Raw genomic sequence first — 7,874 nt, 5'->3', positions numbered from 1 at the left:
GGGAAATGTGCGAGAGAGGGAGATGATGGGGACGTCCCTCGGGGGGATGTTGCGTCGGGTGCATCGTGAGAAAGAGAGAAAAGTTGAGAATATTTAAATTTAAATTAATAAAAGGATAAAAAAAAATTCGAACCGTACATGTTTCTGAAATAAATCTCTACTTGAGGGTAATTCTGCTCGATCGTAATTACACTCGAATTAGTGTATTTTAATTATCGATTGGTAATTTATTATTTGGTATTTTAATTTTCCATTGGTATCTATTTTACTCCGCTATTTTCTTTCTAATTACCGTTTATTATTTAAAAATTTGTATTTTTAATTATTATATTTGAATATAATATCGTTAATTTGATTATAAATCGTAATATAATATATTCTATCGTTGCGAAAAATTTCATTCGTTGGAAAGAAATCTTAACAATCATAATAAGCCCGACGTTCGCAGATTCCGCGGTTTAAAGGCTATATATTCTATGTACAATCCGGTGCGCATCTCTTCGTCTCCGCCTCTTCCGGGCGGCGAGCATGCGAGAGGGAGAGAGAAAGAAAGAGAGAGTGAGAGAAAGACAGTCCGAGAGGAAAAAAAGAGTGAAGCTCGAGTATGATTCCATTAACCCGGCTATCGAGCGTGTCGAGTGGCAGGCGAGCGGGCAGGGACGACTGAGCGAACGTTCCAGTCGATGAATCGAAAAGAGGAGGAAATGACGAAATGGAGGAGGAGGGTGCAAAAGGCGTCGTCGACCGATGACGACGACGACGACGAGATTCCCCGCGTCGCGAAGTGGGTTGACTAATTACGAGGTGAAGATCGACGAGCCTTTGTCGGGATCGTCAAGGGCACAGCCCGATAGGACGAGTAAAGGACGAGGGGGTGGAATGGGGGCGAATTCTAGACGAATCGCTCTTATCTGACACGGAATCTCGTCGGCGCGATTTCTCCTATTATTCTTATAATTAACGACACAGAGCGTCCGTTTTAATATATTATAATCTTTTAAAAATGAAAGAGATTCCATTTTCTCTCTCTTTTCCAAGTAATTTAAAGGTAATTTAATATATTTCAAAATTTTCTACGATTTTTTGATCTCCAAAATCACTGTAAAAATATTTTTATAGTAAAAAAATTATGTGTATATATAATAACTCGCACATATATTTGTACACACAAGATATAAAAGATATATGTATAATTATATTTTAGAGACAGCATCGTGTCATTATATAATATACTATAAATTTTACGAATTGTCACTAAAATTTTACAATCAAGAGAATTTAATATGGCTCTATATAATAAAATTTTAGTAATTTGTGAATAAAATATAAAATTATATATAATATATAATTATATATAATTATATATAATATATAATTAAATAATGAAAAATTTATATAATTATATATAATTATATATAATATATATAAAAATTTTTTTAATTGTTTTTATCATGGGAACTTTTTAGAAAATGCATTAATACGTTCAGAACTACACGAGAACTATTTTATAATAATCAGAACTCTCGAAATACGGCCAGCATATCACCTCTATACTCGAAAATACGAGTTTTTCGGGTAAAATAATTGTTTAAAAATTTTTTTAATTGTTTTTATCATGGGAACTTTTTAGAAAATGCATTAATACGTTCAGAACTACACGAGAACTATTTTATAATAATCAGAACTCTCGAAATACGGCCAGCATATCACCTCTATACTCGAAAATACGAGTTTTTCGGGTAAAATAATTGTTTAAAAATTTTTTTAATTGTTTTTATCATGGGAACTTTTTAGAAAATGCATTAATACGTTCAGAACTACACGAGAACTATTTTATAATAATCAGAACTCTCGAAATACGGCCAGCATATCACCTCTATACTCGAAAATACGAGTTTTTCGGGTAAAATAATTGTTTAAAAATTTTTTTAATTGTTTTTATCATGGGAACTTTTTAGAAAATGCATTAATACGTTCAGAACTACACGAGAACTATTTTATAATAATCAGAACTCTCGAAATACGGCCAGCATATCACCTCTATACTCGAAAATACGAGTTTTTCGGGTAAAATAATTGTTTAAAAATTTTTTTAATTGTTTTTATCATGGGAACTTTTTAGAAAATGCATTAATACGTTCAGAACTACACGAGAACTATTTTATAATAATCAGAACTCTCGAAATACGGCCAGCATATCACCTCTATACTCGAAAATACGAGTTTTTCGGGTAAAATAATTGTTTAAAAATTTTTTTAATTGTTTTTATCATGGGAACTCTTTAGAAAATGCATTAATACGTTCAGAACTACACGAGAACTATTTTATAATAATCAGAACTCTCGAAATACGGCCAGCATATCACCTCTATACTCGAAAATACGAGTTTTTCGGGTAAAATAATTGTTTAAAAATTTTTTTAATTGTTTTTATCATGGGAACTCTTTAGAAAATGCATTAATACGTTCAGAACTACACGAGAACTATTTTATAATAATCAGAACTCTCGAAATACGGCCAGCATATCACCTCTATACTCGAAAATACGAGTTTTTCGGGTAAAATAATTGTTTAAAAATTTTTTTAATTGTTTTTATCATGGGAACTCTTTAGAAAATGCATTAATACGTTCAGAACTACACGAGAACTATTTTATAATAATCAGAACTCTCGAAATACGGCCAGCATATCACCTCTATACTCGAAAATACGAGTTTTTCGGGTAAAATAATTGTTTAAAAATTTTTTTAATTGTTTTTATCATGGGAACTCTTTAGAAAATGCATTAATACGTTCAGAACTACACGAGAACTATTTTATAATAATCAGAACTCTCGAAATACGGCCAGCATATCACCTCTATACTCGAAAATACGAGTTTTTCGGGTAAAATAATTGTTTAAAAATTTTTTTAATTGTTTTTATCATGGGAACTCTTTAGAAAATGCATTAATACGTTCAGAACTACACGAGAACTATTTTATAATAATCAGAACTCTCGAAATACCGCCAGCATATCACCTCTATACTCAAGAGTACGAGTTTTTCGGGTAAAATAATTGTTTAAAAAATTTTGGAGGTAGCCTACGGTCGGAACTATGTTATAGAACTATAGAACTCGTCGAAAACTATAAAATTCAATGGAGTAAATTTCGAAAAATTGATATGATATGCTGACTTCGCGGGAAGTTAGCATATCATTTCTCAACTTCCGTTATTTATGTTAAATGACCAGAACTATTGTTAAAATTTATCAGGAACTATAGAACTCGGCTGTATGCGAAGAGAACTCCACTTTTTTTTTGATATGCTGACAATTGATATGCCAACTTCATACACATATGAATATAAAACACGATAAGGAGAGGATGAGAAAAATTGAGCATTTGGCGAGCGATAACAAATGATAATGATGAGAGGATTAGGATGGTCCAGACACCCTCGACTACCGCATCCCTCTCTATCTCCGCCTCACTGGCGGATCCTACGTATTCCGCCTTGCGCTAGGGTTGCCATAGCAACAAGGACATCCCGTATAGTTTAGAGGCGACATGCGCGCCTGAAAGAACCCGCGGTCGGGTCGGTTCGATCGCGCCCTCGCCCTCGATATCTCGAATCTTTTTTTCCCGCTTCGGACTAAATATAAACTAAAATCTTGTACGAATCTTAATTATACGAAAAATAAAAAAAAACAAGATAAAGCAATTGCACTTAGCAAATTATCTTCAACAAGAACCATTATCTTCTGCCAAAAATTTGTGGATAAAATATTAGGATATTTTATATACGCGATAAATATGTTAGATTTTTAAAAATCAAGATCTCACGTTGAATTAATAAAACTTTGTGACGTTCGACTGATTTATATCTCGAGAACTATCGATATCGAAATGATATGTCGTGTCTCTTAACCTCGTCTTTATCTTATCCGTCGTAGGGGCTTCCTCGTAGCTATGATTTCGGAGCACTCTGTATAATCTGATATCGCGATTAGCTCGATAAGGAACTCGATGAATCATCATCGCACGAAAGCGGAGAAAGTCTATAAGCTGAATACGATACTATCGGCGAGAGATGCGTTTATGACTTGCAATTAAGAATTTATCGCTCGAAGGCGGAAGATCGTCCTGTTATCTCTGAAAACCCAAACGCTTCTGATAACTATCTCTACGATCTATGAGATATTTGTCAAGTAATGCGCACGTTCGTGTACCGCATACTTGCTTACTTCGTCATGTAACAGAAATATAAGATGTAACTTATTAAAAGAAAAAGGATATGAAAAATGTTTCTAAATTTTATATTTTATCAGTTCGATAAATCAATTTGACAACTGTTTTGTAACGATACTCGATTATGAAACAGCATTTATGAAATGTTTTTATTATCGACTTTTACAGAAAAAAAATAGCAAGACAACAATTTGCTTACGTCATGTATTTTATTATGGACTTTTGTACTGTAGATAAGTCAATTCGATAATTACTTTATTATTTTACAATTCTCACGAATTCGAAAGAAAATTTATTTATCAAGTTATTTATTGAATTGTGAGACTTTGTATTAGCTGTCATAATGAATTTTTTATAATCTTATTATATTTGAATAATCAGTGGATTAGTAAATTATTAGATTATCAGTTAACGTCAATATTGGTAAAAAATATGAATTTTTTGTATTACACGATAAAATTCACTGTGTGTATATTATACCCGAGCAAATCTACGAACAATGAAAGTAACATTTTTTATTCTCGCCGACAATGCAATGTGTAACGAGAGAAATGTAACATTCTAATTCTCGGAATAACTGATAATCCCGCAGCCAGCATCGATCGTATTTATATTGATGCAGTGAACAATCAAAAACTAATCAATATCGTACGCGGATTCGGTTATCGTCGTTCCAGAGAGCGAGCTGCGACATATTCTAAAATTTTTATTGGATAAAATATTGATATCGTCGATTATGAATGTCGACGCGTGCTGATGTAAAATTATAAAATATTTTGCTTTTACAAACAAAATCTATGCTATAAAAACATTGATGTCGTAAATCGTATATATATAATTGCCATATAAAATTATTAAAAATGAAATAGCGATACGTCAAAGTCCGTTTGCAACGCAAACATATCTTTCATTATACGGATTTTGCGTCATACGAGGTAACATTATTAAAATTTATGCAATGATCAACGATGATTGATGTGTGTATGTGGATCAATAAATTCCTAATGTCGTCGATCATTAATATCGCATCAGTTGACATAAAATTAAAGATAATCATAACCCTATTGACAGTCGGATTAACTTTCAATGAAAAGGGACTGCTATAAAAATGCAAAACAACACATGTACAATCACGACGCGAAGCTTCTGAATTAGATGAATCTGTGTCCAATAATTTATATAATCATTCTTTCCGATAGCGGATTCTTTGCGATTAATTCATCGCGAGAAATGCTTGTTTACCGTGTAATCAATACACAGTGTATGACAAAAATATGACGTGCATGCTATATTTGTGTAAAATTACCTGAACTTTCGAGCGAACAGGTTGTCCAGATGAATGACAGTAGCAGAAACATGACACTTACCTGAAACAAAGAGAAAAATCATTTGCCAAGCGAGTTACGCGAATATAATGCTAATGTAATTAGCCTGGCGAAACGCTACGGTAATTGTCCTGCTTCATATAGGTATGAATGCTTATGCGCGTGCGTGAGCTTATTGTGCTACATATGTTTAATAACGATGCAACTTAACAACGACACGATGATGTCGTTCGACGATATTAATTTTTGATTGACGTGAGTAATAGTTAGACATTTTGTGGTTGTGTTTTACATATAGAAATTAGTTAGTAAAAACATGCATAAATATGCATAGTATGCAATTAAGTTGTGATTCATCATGGGGTTTAATTTAATAGCTATCATCGTTGAAAGTTTATAAAATATATATATATATATATATATATATATATATAAAGTATGCACGCATTATTATATACATATATGCCGCTTTTATATGCTTTTGGAGATTATGACATCACGATGTCGCCGGAGATCTCTGCAGACAAAAGTCGTCCCGTCAAGAGTGTAATTTACGTGAATCCTGGAAATTCGGGACATTAAATTCTAACGAATTCTGTCAAAATCCGTTCCGATCACGCTTTATTTCGGCTTTATTTCGGCTTTATTTCCTGTCTTTCCCGAAACACGAAGCGCGAGATCTTCTTCGCGCTTGCTTCGATCGAATTTCAAATTGATGAATGAAACATAGATTGAAATTGTATTCGGAAAAGCTTTCTTGTCTCATTCGAGCTTCGAAAAAATTGTTTCTCCTACAATCGAATTATTGAAAGACTATCGAATTGTCGATTTGCAAAATTGAATTGTTTTTTCAATCAAAATTGAATTGGTATCATATCATCATGTGTATCTTGCAAAATCGTTTATCTTAAAAGTTGCATGCGATATATATCTTTATTTTTGGTTATAGATTTTTAATTTTCAATAGTGTAAAGGAAGAGACGTGAAACTCTGTAGATGAAGTTTTATTCAGATGACGAGGACAAGGATGTACGATGCGTCCTCGCGATGTTTCGCGGCCCGTTCATTGAGTACATCGTTTTTCAAGATTTTCGGCCTTTCAAGCGTAATACACTCGTTGTCGGTTGAAAACTCCTTGTTTCGCGCGCGAAGTTCGTCGCCGCGGTACTTCCTTATCTGGAACCTTGCCGCAACTTTGACGCGCGCGGATGTAGGTCGTTCGTGACCGAGATTACGTACAGAATGAAATTTCTTCGAGCGGCGGCGTGCTCGATAATGTTAAAAACAAACCTAAGAGTCGACGATACTGCGCTTTCGAAGGGAGAAGCCGAGATACGACAGCGATCGCCGGATCGTCAGAAGGCTGTAACCACGTGAAGAGAGAAAGAGAGAGGGAATACCATAAATTATAACTTATGTAAAATTAAAATTATATGGATTACATTTTTTTTGTAGAGCTTATTTAAAACTTATAGCACATTATAAATTTTTTACATCGCATTCATAAATTATATAATGAAATATCTATAAACACATACATTATAATTGTATTCACATATACAGTGGACTACGAATAATTATCTCTATAAATAACTGATAGAAAAAGATACTCTAGAAAAAACTGTCGTAATATTGCAATTGTTGATAAGACATTGTACGTTAACAATAGAAGGTATTTTACGAGTTTCTCTCACCCCAATGTTAATGAAATTCTGTACTTTATATATTACGTCACAAACGCGTGCGCATAGATACTCGTATGCCTGCCTGAATGGTCCTTTTGAAGGAATCCTAGCGTCTCGTGGAGATTTTTTTCAACGGCGATTTCATCTGAATTTCAAACTTTGTTCGAGACAATTGGAGCACGAAGGCCGATAAGAGAGGACGATGTAAAATATCTGCCTGCTTGAATTACAAATGCCCGAATATTCGAATGTTAATTAATATTTTTCATCAACACAACAGCGGAGTGCATTCGCGACTCTTTGTTATGCGGTAAACAGACTCTTGGATTCATCTGATTATCATCACATTTGAATATAGGCCGAATTGTTATTTATGATTGTCGACTCTGTATCATATAGGGTGGTCGATGGAAATAAGATTTAATGCAAATCTGTCTAAAATCAATTAATTTTTATACGATTCGCGCATTAATAACGCATATGTTCGCCAACTAACCGCGCCGTCGAAGAAAATAACGAATGGAAATAGCGTGGTAATTTCGAGGTCGATTTGCGTGAAATATACCGTGGCGAAAAAAAGGAAGAGGAAAAAGAATCCGAGGACCTCGTGCCGAAAACGGGGAAAAAGGAA

The sequence above is a fragment of the Formica exsecta genome, unplaced genomic scaffold, assembly GCF_003651465.1.
Source record: "Formica exsecta isolate Colony F162 unplaced genomic scaffold, ASM365146v1 scaffold352, whole genome shotgun sequence".
Taxonomy (NCBI): Eukaryota; Metazoa; Arthropoda; class Insecta; order Hymenoptera; family Formicidae; genus Formica; species Formica exsecta.
Note: the sequence above shows the minus strand (reverse complement) of the source record.